The following is a 16,511-nucleotide window of genomic DNA, read 5'->3' on the forward strand; positions in this document are numbered from 1 at the left end:
GTGTTTTGTGTGGAGCTTCTGCATCTCAGCTCTGTTTGGTAGAGATGGGGAGTCCCAGAGCTGGGTAGAACCATTTGTGGTGATTGTTTGCAGCCATCCGTCGGGCTTGAGTGGTTAAATGTGAGTATCACACAAGGCTGAGGGCATCATCTGTGGACACAGGCTCCTGGGAGTTTAAGCAACAAAGCAGTACCCATGGTGCCCTGACCTGTTGCTAAGCTGTCTTGTTCCTGGGGCAGCTTATGCCCAGAGCAATGACCATATATACCTCTGCATCAGGCTCAGGTCAGTACTACAGTGCCACCCTTGCCCCTTCTAGAAAAACTGTGAAACTGGAGCCAGCAGGGACACTCTTAGAGAAGTGGAATCATTTCTAGGAGTGGAAACTCTCTTGGGGATGAGGCAGAACTGCAGGACTCAGACCTAGAAATAGTAGAGCAGATTGATGGAGCCGTGCCAAAGACCTGGGCTGAGAAGGAAATCCTGGAAGAGAGCTGTCCTTTCCAAGTCATCTTCTCTCCTTTCCTCTTGACTTTTCCTGGGAGGACTCCATCACTCTGTCCTTTTGGAGCCCTCAAGCAAAGGCAATTCTCTCTAGAACTGTCCAAAACTGAAATTCAGGCCACGGAGCTCCAATTAGATTAAGTCTGTGGGCTTGTATCTGGGCACACTAGTTGGTGACTGGTGTCTGTGAGGTACTCCTCTCTAAGCCCTTTTGTGGGGTTTGCTGCCATTGTGTATGTGCAAAGTTCTCTGCTGGAAGCTTGAGGTTATCCTCAGGAATTGCCTTATGTGGTTCCATGCATCTGAATGAGGATTGAGTAACTGGAAACTCTTGGAATCCCAGCTGTGAATCCTCCTAGAGGTGCTGGGGCACAGGAACTACCTCCCTGGTTGCTATGAATTTCTCACCAGCCAGTTCTTCTTCATCAGCCCAACTGTCCAAATCTGCATGCTTTGAGGGGTCTGTGCTGCATCTGCTGGCTGCTTCTGCTGGGTATGGAGGCACAGGATGCAGGGTTCAGGGGTTTTACAAGCGCTGTGGAAGGCTATGTGCCCATTCCCCTCCACAAACCTTTTTTTAAAAGTGGCACAGAACTTGGTGGTTGTCTGCAAGTGTGGGATCTGTGCTTGTGGCCTCCCTGTGGGTGGTTTGTAGGGCAGAAACCTCCACCCTGGCTGCTCTACAGCAGCCAGGAACTAGGGTACCATCCTTGTGACTGGGGTAGAGCATTAGTTAGCCTGTCTACACCTGAACTCCTACTGTCTATGGTGATTGTGAATCTTGGGTACCCACTCCACCCTGCTGTGACTTCTACAGAGTAGCGCAATATAAGCACTTGGTGGCTATCTGAAACTGTGGGGCCTGTGGATGCAGGCTCTCTGTGGGTCATCTGTGGCACAGAAACTTCTGCTCTGGCTTGTGAAGCTCACTGTGAAGGAGGTGGTATTGTGGTGTGGACTGATAAATACAATCAATAAGAGTGTAAGTTATAGGTTACACATTAGTAAAAAAATATATATTATAGATATAAGATTTTGAGATAAGACAATTATAAAGCAAGAACGGTCATAGACAGGCCTAAGACTCCATTTTGCTTCCTTCTATAAAAAATGTTACAAGAGCTGTTTCTGAGAAACTGAAATGAAAGCTGTTTTCTTATAAAAAATTATCTTTCTGTGCTTTGTACCCCACAAATTGTACCCTACTCAAGATGCAATGGTGGTCGTGGTGAGCTACATCCTGGGTGTGAATGCCCTTGTGGGTCTACATGACTTTAAAGTAGATTCTCGGGCCTGGGGCTGGGGCTCAAGCGGTAGTGCGCACTCTCCTGGCATGCTTGCGGCCCGGGTTTGATCCTCAGCACCACATACAAACAAAGATATTGTGCACCACATACAAACAAAGATGTTGTGTCCGCTGAAAACTAAAAAAATAAACATTAAAAAATTCTCTCTCTCTTAAAAAAAATAAAAAAAATAAAGTAGATTCTCACCCCACCAACCCCAGCCCAAGTTCAGGATGTGACTGTCTAGCACCTGCTTGAACCCAGTACTCTGGTCAACTGAACTGCAAAGCTAATTGTATTTTAGCTTCTGTTTATCACTTGCTTGCTGACTGGAAAATTCCAGTCCTTCCTAGAGCATACAGATCCCACTTATCAATGTTTTAATTTCTATGATTGAATTATGTTTTTTTGCTTATATTCTCTTTGGATGGACCAAGAAGCTGCTGTCCTCCCACAGAGCTTGAGTCTCTGTGGTGGGTGACAGTCCCTGGCGAGGTAAATAAAGCTCTCTTTTGATTTGAAATTCAGACTTAGAGTGCTTTCTGATGTGTCTCCCCATAACAGTAGGATGTCAATTGGCCAGTGGTTTGCCTGAACTCCTATAGAGGCTGGGTTGAGGCTAGCTCTCCCCAGGAGTGATTTGCTATTGGATCAACTCCACCCCAGTCCCCTTATGCAGTGAGGGGGAGGGGGTTTCAGTAATTTTTATCTAGCAGTGATCTCTCTACATATTCCTTCTAGACAGGTATCTGAGAAAACTTGTTTCAGAGGTATTCCCTTTATTTTTTACAATCTGAAGGTGAGGGAGAAGCTGTATTGACCTAATTTGCTCTAGGAAAACTGGTTACCTGTGAACTATACAAAATGGCTGCCCTGCCTGTGATATGCTTTTAGTCCACAATTTGGGCTGAACCATGAATTCTCCTTGACTGTCTTTGCTGCTTCTATTCTGTATTAACTTGGTCTGCTTTTATTTATTTATTTTTCCAGCTGTTTTGGGGCTGTTTCACTCCCTCTTTCTTTGTTACCCCTCCGTCAGGGTTTGGGGATCAAGGGATTCTGTCTTTATTTTCTGCTCCAAGAACTAAACTCCAAGTCCTTCCAAGTCTCAATTGTCCAGTATTGAAATTTAGAGTATTTACTCTGTTACCTCCCTTTCTGGTCAGCTGTTCTTTCACTGCTTCCTTTCTGGGCTGTGGAGGCATAGGGGGTTGCTGGCTAGATCCACTCTGCAAATCCCCTATTTTTCTTTAAATTTGTGCTTTATATTTATACCCAGTAGTGTAATTCATTGTGATATGTTCATACATGCACATAGCATAGTCTGGTTAATTCAATTCTGCTATTCCTTCCTTTTCCCATTTTCCCATTCCTTCTCCCTCCTCATTCCCCTTCTATTCTCCCTTCTATTTTCATGAGATTCCCTCTTCCCTACTTAAATTCTTTATATTTTTCTAGCTTCTACATATGAGAGAAAATATTTGACACTTGAATATCTGAATCTGACTTATTTCACTAGCATGATATTCTCCAGTTCCACCATTGAACCACAAATGCCATAATTTAATTCTTTTTTTATGTAAAACTCCACTGTGTATACAAACCACATTTTCTTCATCCAATTGTCTATTGAGGGACAGTAAGGCTGGTTCCATTAATTGACTATTGTGAATTGCACTGCTATAAACACTGATGTTGCAGTGACCCTGTAGCATGCTCTTTTTAGGTCTTTAGGGAATAGACCAAGAAGGGGAATAGCTGGGTCAAATGGTGGTTCCATTCCCAGCTTTCCAAGAAATCTCCATACTGCTTTCCAAATTGGCTGCACCAATTTGCAGTCCCACCAACAATGTATAAGTGTACCCTTTTCCCCACATCCTCGCCAGCACTTGTTGTTTGACTTCATAATGGCTGCCAATCTTACTGGAGTGAGATGTTCATAGCAGCACAATTCACAATAGCAAGACTGTGGAACCAACCTAGATGCCCTTCAATAGACGAATGGATAAAAAAATGTGGCATTTATACACAATGGAGTATTACTCTGCATTAAAAAATGACAAAATCATAGAATTTGGAGGGAAATGGATGGCATTAGAGCAGATTATGCTAAGTGAAGCCAGCCAATCCCTAAAAAACAAATGCCAAATGTCTTCTTTGATATAAGGAGAGTAACTAAGAACAGAGTAGGGACGAAGAGCATGAGAAGAAGATTAACATTAAACAGGGATGAGAGGTGGGAGGGAAAGTGAGAGAGAAGGGAAATTGCATGGAAATGGAAGGAGACCCTCAGGGTTATACAAAATTACATACAAGAGGAAGTGAGGGGAAAGGGAAAAATAATAAAAGGGGGAGAAATGAATTACAGTAGAGGGGGTAGAGAGAGAAGAGGGGAGGGGAGGGGAGGGGGGATAGTAGAGGATAGGAAAGGCAGCAGAATACAACAGACACTAGTATGGCAATATGTAAATCAATGGAAGTGTAACTGATGTGATTCTGCAATCTGTATATGGGGTAAAAATGGGAGTTCATAACCCACTTGAATCAAAGTGTGAAATATGATATATCAAGAACTATGTAATGTTTTGAACAACCAACAATAAAAAAAGAAAAATAAATAAATTAGTACAATCATAAAAAAATAAATAAACACTGATGTTACTGTACTGTTATAGTATGCTGATTTTAGTTCTTTTGGATAAATACCAGTAAGTGGGAAAACTGGGTCATATGGTAGTTACAATCCTAGTTTACTGAGGAATCTTCCATACTGCTTTCCAGAGTGGTTGTGGTAATTTGCTGTCCCACCAATAATGTATAAGTATACATCACCTCCCCAAAGTGAGAAAGTATTCCCCAAATAAAATGTTGTTTAGCATTCCCAATGTATAATTGTACCCTTTACCCCACATCCTGGCCAGAATTTATTGTTATTTTCATTTTTGATTCTTGAGTGAGATGAAATATCAGTGTGGTTTTGATTTACATTTCCCAGATTGCTAAGGATGTTGAGCATGTCTTTTTTTTTTTTTTTTTTTAAAGAAAGAGTGAGAGGGAGAGAGTGGGAGAGAGAGAGAGAGAATTTTTTTTTTAATATTTATTTTTTAGTTCTCGGCGGACACAACATCTTTGTTGGTATGTGGTGCTGAGGGTCGAACCTGGGCCGCACGCATGCCAGGTGAGCGCGCTACTGCTTGAGCCACATCCCCAGCCCCGCATGTCTTCTTTAATGTAGCTCATACAAAGCCATTCTGTACAACATGGTTTAAAGAAGATGACAGTATATTACAACCCTTGACTAGTGAGCTTATTTCCAGGATTGCTCTTCTTTAATAGGGATGCAGGATGCATGTCCAAAAACTGCCCTGACTGAAAAAACAAAAAACACTAAGCCAAACCAAAACAACAAACAAACAAAAAAGCAAAGGTTACCCTGATCTGTGCTGGACCCAATGAAAGAGGACCTTTGTGACCTTTACACAAATGAAAATGACCAATAATTACCTTTAGGTGGAAACATGCATAGTAGGAACTTAAAAATCTGATGCACTGTTACCATCACTCAAAAGTTAAGAGGCAGTTCTTGGGCAGGATTCTGTAGAAACCTCTCTTCCTTCCCAGATAAAACTGAGCTCACAAAGGAGGTATTCTCTTTCTGAGAGCATCAACTCTTTTCCTTGAGGGTGCTTTCCTGCCTTTTTTTTCCTTTTCTTATAACTTTCATGAGTTTATTATATAATAAACTTTTATTTATAAATGACTTTTAAAAATTATATATAAAGTAAATAAACTATTTAATACATTATTTACTTACTTTTAAAAAATAAATGACAGCGGAATGTATTACAATTCATAATACACATGTAAAGCACAGTTTTTCATAGTTGTATATAAACTATGTTCACACCAATTAGTGTCTTCATACATGTACTTTGGATAATGATGTTCATCACATTCCACCATCATTGCTAAACCCCTTCCTTCCCCTCCCACCTCTCTGCCCTATCTAGAGTTTGTCTATTCCTCCCATTCTCCCCACTCACCTACTATGAGTCAGTCACCTTATCAGAGAAAACATTCAGCATTTGTTTTTTTTGGAATTGGCTAACTTCACTTAGCATTATCTTCTCCAACTCCATCCATTTACCTGCAAATGCCATGATTTTATTCTCTTTTATTGCTGAATAATATTCCATTGTGTATATATGCCACATGTTTTTTTTTTTTTTATCCATTCATCCACTGAAGGGCATCTAGGTTGGTTCCACAGTTTAGCAATTGTGAATTGTGCTGCTATAAACATTGATGTGGCTGTGTCCCTATAGTATGCTATTTTTAAGTCCTCTGCTATAGACTGAGGAGAAGGATAGCTAGGCCTTAGGTAGAGGTCTAAAGCACATAAAGGAGTTTAAATAATAAAGTTTATTGGAGCTGGGGTTGTGGCTCAAGTGGTAAAGTGCTTGCTTAGCACCTGTGAGGCACTGGGTTCAATCCTCAGCACCACATAAAAATAAAATAAAGATATTGTATCTGCCTAAAACTAAAAAAATAAATATTTAAACAAAATAAAAACGTTTATTATTATAATAAACTTTCATGAATTTCATGTCTGTTTGTGATCCTCTCATTCAAGACATGAAAGCCAAGAACACAATACAATATACAATAAGATCTTCTCTCAGGTATTGAGGGTGTGGGGCAAATGGACAGTTAGTGTGGGTAATGAATGATTGGGTCAGATTTGGAAGATGGGGGCTGCTTCAAAAGGAAAGAAAATAAACTGTTAATACCTCTAGAGAATTCCCCCTCCTCCACCTATTGCCAAGTTACCTACCTCCAGAAAGGAGTTAATGAGTGCCCTGGGTGACTCCTTACCTGCCTGTATCTCTGGGTGGCTTAGTCCCTGACCTTGGATAACTCCACCTTTTGGGTCACTAGGCCTGAGGAGAGGAGAGGGCATGAAAACAAAGGAAATCTAAAATGTATAAAAGAGGCAGGACTCCCCCTTTCACTTCCTTGGGCACCTACTTAGACCCCTTCTCTGTCTATCTCTCTGTTCTATTCTTTAAATAAAACTTTTTGCCTGGGGGTTTCTTGGGTGTTCAATCTTTAATACCAGGGGAATGGGACGGCCCTTATTCTCATAGGTGGTATCATCTGGATCTCATCTCCCTTATCATCTTGGTTCTTTTAGATTTATCTCCTTCTCTGGATAAAGGCAACTGTAGTTTCCCTCTCCTCAGGGGAGAGCCCCAAATGCCTGCTGCTTCACTAACTTTGCTGTCTGCATACTTGCTAGTTGAGGAGATAGTGAAACCTAAACTTTTCCTTTTCCTGAGGGCTCACTATCTCTGGCAGACACACATTTGTGCGTCTTTGTTTTCTGCCTATTTTTATGTATAGTTGTGTACACATGGATTGGATGTTGTGCTTACATGGAACCAAACTGGCTTATAGATAACCAAGCAATCATAAATTTTTTAAAAAAATATTTATTTTTTAGCTTTAGGTGGACACAATACCTTTATTTTATTTTTATGTGGTGCTGAGGATCGAACCAGTGCCTCATGCATGCTAGGTGATCACGCTACTACTTGAGCCATATCCCCATCACCAATCATAAATTTAAAGGGACATAAAACTAAAGGCCTTTTAGTTCATGTGACTTAAATCTTTGACAAATAAATTAATTTAAGTTTGTTGGTAAGATAACAGTAAAGATGTCTATAAAATTATTTACCTACATATTTTATTTTTAGGTGGCAGGTAAATAGGATTGTGTTTGTCTCTATTAAGATGTTTAAAATTCAATGTCCATGGCTTATCAGGTTTTTCTTTGATAGAAAAAAATGTCTTAAAACATTAACTATGCTTGGGTAATCTAAAAACCACGATAAAGATAAAACATCTAAACAATTTATAAGCAAATTAAAAATACTACATTGATTGATAAATATGAAGTATACTTGGCTTTTCAAAAAGTCTATATGTTAATATCTTCTGGTCTATTAAGTGTATGTTTAAAAGTTTTTGGTGTAACATAAATGGACTTAAAGACAAGAGTCACATGATTTTCTCAATAGATGCAGAAAAAGCATTTGACAAAATATAGCATCCACTCATGCAAACACTAGAAAAACAAGAGATAGAAGGAACATGCCTCACCATTATAAAGGCTATATACTACAAACCCAAGGCCAAAATCATTCTAAATGGAGAAAAACTGAATGCATTCCCTCTAAACACTGGAAAAAGATAGGGATGCCTATTTTGCCATTTCTATATGACATAGTCCATGAAACTCTAGCCAAAGCAATTAGGTAAGAAAAAAGAAATGAAAGGTATTGTAAGTAGAAGAAAACAGCTCACACTCTTTCTGTTGATGACATGAACCTATATTTAGAAGACTGAAAAAACTCCACCAGAAAACTTCTAGAACTTATAAATGAGTTCAGCAAAGTACCAGGATACAAAATTAACACCTACAAATCAATTGTGTTCCTATACATCAAGGATGAATTAGCTGAAACAGAAATTAGAAAATTATCCCATTCATAATAGTGTCTAAAACAAACAAACTTGGGAATCAATCTAACAAAAGAGGTGAAGGAACTCTATAATGAAAACTGCAGAACACTAAAGAAAGAAAGAAGACTTTAGAAGGTGGAAAGATCTCCCATGTTCTTGGATAGGCAGAATTAGTATTGTCAAAATGGCCATACTACCAAAAGCACTGTATAGATTTAATGCAATTCCTATTAAAATCTCAATGATGTTCTTCAAATAGAAAAGGCAGTCATGAAATCCATTTGGAAAAATAAGAGGTTCAAAATAGCAAAAGCAATCCTTAGCAAGAAGAGTGAAGCAGGAGGCATAACAATACCAGACCTTAAATTATATACACTGATATATATCTATATATCTATGTATATCAGCATGGTAAATGACACCAAAATAGGCATGTAGACCAATGGAATAGAATAGAAGACACAGAGACAAACCACATAAATGCAGTCATCTCCTACTATATTTATGAGATGCCATATAGTGCTATAAACATACATAGGATAAGATAGCCTCTTGTTGAAGACACTATCTTGTTGGTGATGGGAAAACTGGGAATCCACATGCAGTAGAATGAAATTGAAACCCCAATCTCTTACCTTGTACAAAATGCAACTCAAAGTGGATCAAGGAGCTAGGCATTAGACCAGAAACCCTGCACCTACTAGAAGAAATTGTAGGCCTAACACTCTAAAATGTCAGTTCAGGAACTGACTTACTTAACAAGACTCCTGAAGCACAAGAAGTAAAACCAAAAAAGAAAATCAATCAATGGGATAGTATCAAAATAAATAGCTTCTTTACAGCAAAGGAAACAATCAAGAGCATGAAGAGAGAACCTACAGAATGGGAGGAAATCTTTGCCACCTGTACTTCAGATAGGGTGTTAAGTTTCAAACAAACAAATAACCCAGTTGATAAATGGCAAAGGAATTAAATGGACACTTCTCAAAAGAAGATCTACGAACAGTCACCAAATACATGAAAAAATGTTCAACATCTCTATCAATTAGAGAAATGCAAATTAAAACTACACTGAGATTTCATCTCACTTTAGCCAGAATGGGCAATTATTAAGAAAGAGTATAGTAACAATAAATTTTGGTGAGGATGGGGAAAAAGGAATACTCATACATTGGGACTGCAAATTGGTGCAACTACTCTAGAAAGCAGTATGTATATTTCTCAAAAAATTAGAAATGGAACCACAATTTGACCCAGTTATCCCACTATTTGATACATCCAAAGGATTTAAAATTAGCATACAACAGTGACATAGTCACAATATTTATATTTACACAATATTTACATCAATATTTATAGTAGCACAACTCATAACAGCTAAGCTATGGAGCCAACCCTAGGTGCCCTTCAACAGATGAATGGATAAAGAGAGTGTGGGTATTTATACACAACGGAATATTACTCAGCCATAAAGAAGAATGACTTTATGACATTTGCTGGTAAATGAATGGGTCTGAAGACTATCATGTTAAGTGAAATAAGCCAATCCCCCCAAACCAAAGGTCAAATGTTTTCTCTGATATGTGGAAGCTAACCTATAATAAGGTGGGGAGTAGGGTATAAGTTTAATGGATTAGACAAAGGAGAATAAACAGAAGGAAGGGGGACAGGGAAAGAAAAAACAGTGGCATGAATCTGATATAAATTTTCTGTGTATATGTACACCACAGTGAATCTCAACATTATGTACACGAACAAGAAATTAATTTAAAAAATAATAACTATGGGTAAATGGCAGAAAGGTTAATAGAGAGAAGGGAGCAGGGGAAGGGGAAAGGAAAAGGAAAGGAGAGGTACTCTGATCTGAATTAGAATAAGATATAGTCCATGCTTGTATAATTATTTCAAAGTGGATTCTACTAGTTATGTATAACTAAAAAGAAGCAATTAAAAAATAAAAGATGGAGTCACTCATGTCACCCTATCCTAAACTAAATAAAGCCAGGAGGTTATAAAGGAAAGGATTCTTAGGCTTACATGCCTGATAATAACTATCACAAAAGACTGCCAAAATCAAAAGTTTGTACTGAATCAATTTAGCCAGATCTAACAGATCTGCTAACCTCTTGGATCTTGGTTAAAGAAAGTTGTTAGTATTTCTGGAAATAATTATTTGGAAAAATTCATACTCTGCTCTCATATATTACTGTGAAATTATGAACTTAACTCTTTGTTCACTGTTTCTCTCAATCAGTCCAGGCTGTCAGGATTCAATTGCCACTCTAACTAAATCCATTCATTTTCAAACACTCCTGAGTTTTACCATCGATCTCTTAGCCCTGATGCTAACTTACCTTGATTGTTCATGTCCCTCTGACAGATAACAAGGATGGGAGACTCCTGTTCCAAGGCCTATGGTCCTCACCAGTAGGAAGCAGCTGGAGAAAGACCTCAATGGTGTCCACTTCTCTAAGATGCTTCAGGTTCTCTAGTTCTTTTTTTAAATTTTTTTTTTAAGAGAGAGAGAGAGAATTTTTAAAAAATATTTATTTATTTATTTATTTAGTTTGTGGTGGTCACAACATCTTTGTCGGTATGTGGTGCTGAGGATCAAACCTGGGCCGCACGCATGCCAGGCGAGCGCGCTACTGCTTGAGCCACATCCCCAGCCCCAGGTTCTCTAGCTCTTTGTGGGAAGGGGAATGTTAGACAGCAGGCAGATATGAGTGGTGGAAACATGGAGTTTAAAGGATTAATTCTATAGACTGAGACTACATGCTTTCAGCACGTCTCTCTTTAAAGCAGTCAACACAAAGACATTCTGATCTAACTGTAGTTAAAAGGATAACAATATACTGTAACACTGACTAATAAATTTCTTATTTCCAGAGTTGTTCTTGCCTCTCAAGTTTAAAGGATTGTGTCCAAAAACTCCTCTACTGATAAAACAGAGACAGACAAAGAAACCCCCCAAACCACAAGTTACCCTGATCTAGGTTGGGCCTGGATGAAAGAGGGCCTTTGTGACCTTTATACAAATCAAAATGACCAAAAGTTGCCCTTAGATGGAAATATGTGCAGCAGAGACTTAAAAATCGGATACAATTTTACCGTTTATCAAATGTTAAGAGCTAGTGCTTGGATGAGATTCAATAGAAATTCTCTTCGTGACCTAGCTGAATTTCTACCGGGCCCTGATCTTGTTCATCTTTGATGACTGGATGCCTATAACCCAGAAGTTCTTCTACAGGTGGTCTAGCTGAAACTGGTTGATCTAAAATGGCTGCCAGACAACCTCTAACTTCAGCATAACTCCATCTGCATGCTAAATGCCACCCGTAGTGCCATGACCATTTACAAATTGCCCTATATTATGATTTGGATAGGAGATGTCCTCAAAAGCTCATGTGTGTGGGCTGGGGATGTGGCTCAAGCAGTAGCGTGCTCGCCTGGCATGCGTGCGGCCCAGGTTCGATCTCAGCACCACATACAAACAAAGATGTTGTGTCCGCCGATAACTAAAAAATAAATATTAAAAATTCTCTCTCTCTCTTAAAAAAAAAAAAAAGCTCATGTGTGAGACACATGTCTCATTGTGAGACAATGCAAGAAGATTTTGAAGAGAAATTATTGGGTTATGAGAAACTCAATCATGAATGAATCCCCCTGATGGGATTAACTGAGTGGTAACTGTAGGCAGGTGCGGTGTGGCTGGAGGAGGCATACCTTTGGGGTATATATTTCGTATCTGGTGACTGGTTCTCTCTCTCTGCTTCATGATTATCATGTGGACTGCTTTCCTCAACCCCACTCTTCCACCATGATGTTCAGCCTTACCTGGAGCCCTGAAAGGAGCCTGCTGTCTATTAGACTGAGACCTCTGAAACTGTGAGTCCTCCAGTAACCTTTTCCTCCTCTAAAATTGTTCTCAAAAAAGCTGACTCTCCAAGACAATGACTTGAGAGTACTATTAAAAGGAACAAAAATGGTGGTGCCCAAATTCCTGGAAAATCTCAGCACATACCCAGAAAAGATATAAATATTCTCCCCCTTACTAGTCTATTCTTTCCCCTCTTTTCTTTTACCCTACTGATGCCCAAGGGGCAGGAAGTTGATTTACAAGTTTATCTCCCACTTTTCTAGTTCTTGGCCAAGAATAAAAATTTTTACTGCTCAACCAGTGCTCCATCTTATTATTGTTTCCACAATTCTGAGAAGAAGAAAAAAAAAAAGACTCAGCCTTTGAAGACAAATCTGGTAATACCTTGTGGTCTTGCTGTCCTTTATCCTTATAACTCTGTCTCTCGTGTCACCTCTGTGTCTCTATTTTTTCCAGGCTTATGCCTTTATTTTATTTCTTTATCTCCTGCCCTTCTGATGTTGAGAGCTCCCTCAAACCTTCCCTACCCTCTTCCCAGCCACCCTAGAAGGTGTCCTCTTTCCCATGGGAAAAGGAACCAGTAGGGGCTGTCTCCCCTCAAGGTGTCTCCAAATCCACTGTGGTGTGTTATCTCATTGTATTGATGGCTTTTTCTCACTTCCTATTTTCTCCAGTAGGTGAATTTTGCAAAACTTTTGATAGAGCAGTTGTCTGTGGTATCATTATATTGATTAATTTACTCAAGTGACAAAATAAGGAAACCAGCGGAGAGTAAATGGAAACACGAGGAAAGGGAAAACAGACAAACATTTGGATTCACATGTCCCCAATCCCATGAAAATGTGGTATAGGGGATAACCAGGCTGCAGTGGGTGAGGACTGTCTCAGCAGGACAGTATTCCTGCCCTTAGAAGTCCCTGTCCTGGGGCTGGGGATGTGGCTCAAGCGGTAGCGCACTCGCCTAGCGTGCGTGCTGCCCGGGTTCGATCCTCAGCACCACATACAAACGAAGATGTTGTGTCCGCCGAGAACTAAGAAAAAATAAATATTAAAAAAAAATTCTCTCTCTCTGTCCCCCTTTCTCTCTCACTCTCTCTTTAAAAAAAAAAAAAAAAAAAAAAAAAAAAGCTTATCTGTCCCCTGTGTGCGCCAGGCTCTCTGTATCTAATAAAGAGGGTTCCACCAGTTTGTTTGCTAAAAACATAAAAAATAAAAAGAAATAATGGGCTAATGTTCTTCATAGCTGAAGATGAACAACAACTTTAGACAGTGATCTCATAGGTCAGGAATTCTGTCTTTATCATCCACACTGCCCTGGTGCATGATGGCAGGTTGGGTTTCATACTGGGCAAACAGTGAATACCTATTTCCACCATGAAATACAGTTGGCATATTAGCTATTTGCAAACTTACATTTTTGTCAGATGCAGATAGATTCTTCTAAAATTGACTTGTTTCTTTGCGCAATATATTTACTCTTAAATAAAATAATAGCAGAGCTTAAATACCTCTTTAACACTTTAATAGCAAACAGTAGGTGATCCCTTTCTTTTTTCTCTCAATAGAAATCTGCAAGGCATGAGACTTTGTCCACTGAACCTCTGCAGAGATACACCACATGACTGAAAAGGTGCACTTGCTGAGTCTTGGGCCTTGTCTCTCTGTGACTCATTTTGATGCAGTGACAAGCAGTATAAACTATCAATTTGCATTGCTTCTCATCCTTCCATTCACTCTCACTGCCTTGGGATTAAACCTTAAAAATAAAGCATGTTGTGAATTCTTTTAACGATTTTGGGTTAGGGAACATGTCTAGGAACTTAGGTATGCACACACAACATATACTTATATGCATATAAAGTTTTCTAAAACTGTATTTGTCATCAATATATTTGACATAATCTCTATTCCAGTCAATTTTCTTATTTAAAAGGTTAGTTTGAGCCACTCAGTTGCTTTTACATCCTCGAAACAGTCATGTTCAATTTATATAAATAATCAGTTACATACTGAATGTGTCAACAGGGTTGTATATCTTTCATGCCACTCACATTTCTGACCCCAACTGATTAGGAAAAGGGGCCTATTCCCATCTCTTAACATGGGTAAAAGAAGACACTTCTGGACCAAAAGCATAGTTCTAACTATTTAGGAGTGTGAATTCTAGTCACAATGTCATAACCTCTGTTGGGAAACGTATCAAAACCTGTGATCACCTCCTCATCAACAAACTTTGCAAGATCCAAGTTGGAATGCCTTCCTATCCTGGGCTTACTTTACGTCGTTTACTTCTGCATCCAAGAGGTCGAAATTTTATATGAACCAAGGACTTTGCTTTTCTTCATTTCATAAAAAGAATTGTCAAAGGTCTGGGGATATAGCTCAGTTTGTGGAGTGTTTGCCTTGCACGCACAAGGCCCTGGGTTCAATCCCCAGCATCACCAAGAAAACAAACAAAAAAAGAATTGTCAAATAATGCCTCTATTTTTCTTATAGTGTTCCTTTCTCCTTCTCTTCTAAGAGGTTCTAAACTAGAGCCAAAATGATGCAGAGCTCATTTAACATGTTTTACAAATCTGAGAGTGGTCACTTCTTGCTGCTTAGGCTTTGTCAAAAAAAATTCCACACAATCAGGAAAGAAGTGTAATCAGAAAGCTTCTTAACTTTTCTTTTCTTTTTTCTTTGGTACTGGGGATTAAACTCAAGGGCACTCAACCACTGAGCCACATCCCCAGTGCCTTTTTGTATTTTCTTTAGAGACAGAGTCTCACTGAGTTCCTTAGTCCCTCCAGGTTGCTGAAGCTAGCTTTGAACCCATGAGCCTCTTGCCTCAGAGACCTGAGCCACTGGGATTATAGGCATACACCACTGTCCTCAGCTAGCTTCTTAACATTTTTTTCCCTTTCTTTTAGCTGTTACCAAGTCAGGAATAGTGAACTAAGTATGACTACTAAACACAATTTTCTTTCATCATTAAAAATCTTAATGACCTTATTTTTTCTATTATAAAAACATTTAAAAAATTAGCAGTTTATTGAAATGATAGCCTCAATGTTCTACAAAGTAGGAGGAAATATAAAGCAATTAATTTAATTTTTTAATTTAACCTAAATAAAAAACAATTAATTTAATTTCCTTTTAATATGTCCTTCTAGGTCTCTATTCTCTATCCCTGATGTTATCTATAGCCTATCTCATAACTTTTACAATTACATTTGTGTAGTTCAACAACCTCATTTTAAAGCCTACACAGTGCTGTCTGATTCATAATCAACAAATATATCATCCAAGTTTTGGCTTTTTTTTTTTTTAACCATTCCAAAGTCTAGTTCTGACCCAGACTGAAACATTTGCACAGAGAAGGGAACTGTGTTCTGATATCTTGGGATTCCTTCACAGTTTTTGCTCTTTCTCCTAGAATTCTGCTTTTTTTTTTTTCATTCAGAGAAGGGTTATTTCCTGATTATGATGTTGGAATTCTCTCAGCAAGTGATATATTTCCAAATTCTAGCCCTTTGCTTGCTTTTCAGGATTTCTAATAACAATACTCAAGATTCCTCACAATAACCAGTTCTCAAATACTGGTCATGCTCTCTCCTGCCAACTTCACTGGTTTAGTGGTACTTCCCTTAATACCAGTCCTTTTGGGGTAGAGTGTTCTGAAAATGAAAATATATAAATCTATACATAGACTATATGTACAATTGCATATTATTTATGATTTACTATGTATATTATGTTTTACTTATTCTTATTATATGTGATTTAATCCCTTATATGCCAGTATTCCAAATTAAGCGTTGGTTTCTTAGGATACTTCAAAGTTGACCAAAGTTTAACTATGGCCTTGCTGATGAAAACAGATTGGACATATTTCAATTTCCTGCAGTTCTTATACATGTAGATTCTCAAATTGTCCCATTTTAGTCTAGTGGTACCATCTCAAGTTGTTTTCTGAGTTGTTCGGTCATATCTGTATCATTCTTCAACAATTTCCTTATTTTCTAACCTTACAATGCAGATTTTATATTTATTGCATTAGACTAAGAAGTTCAATTTATTGCCCCAGAGTCATATATGCAGTGGTATTCTAAGATCACAGATTGGGTGGTGACAGGAGTGTTCATTGTTCCTGGATTAGTCATTGCTGTTAGGTTTTTTCACCATACACAGAAAGATAAAATCTCATGTATTCATACTTCCTATTTTTACTTTAATTATTATTTTTTTGTTTTACATTTAAATCTTTTTTTTTTTTTTTGGTACTGGTAATCAAACCCAGGGACACTTAATCACTGAGCCACATCCCCAGA

This window comes from Ictidomys tridecemlineatus, chromosome 1 (assembly GCF_052094955.1).
Source record: "Ictidomys tridecemlineatus isolate mIctTri1 chromosome 1, mIctTri1.hap1, whole genome shotgun sequence".
Classification (NCBI taxonomy): Eukaryota; Metazoa; Chordata; class Mammalia; order Rodentia; family Sciuridae; genus Ictidomys; species Ictidomys tridecemlineatus.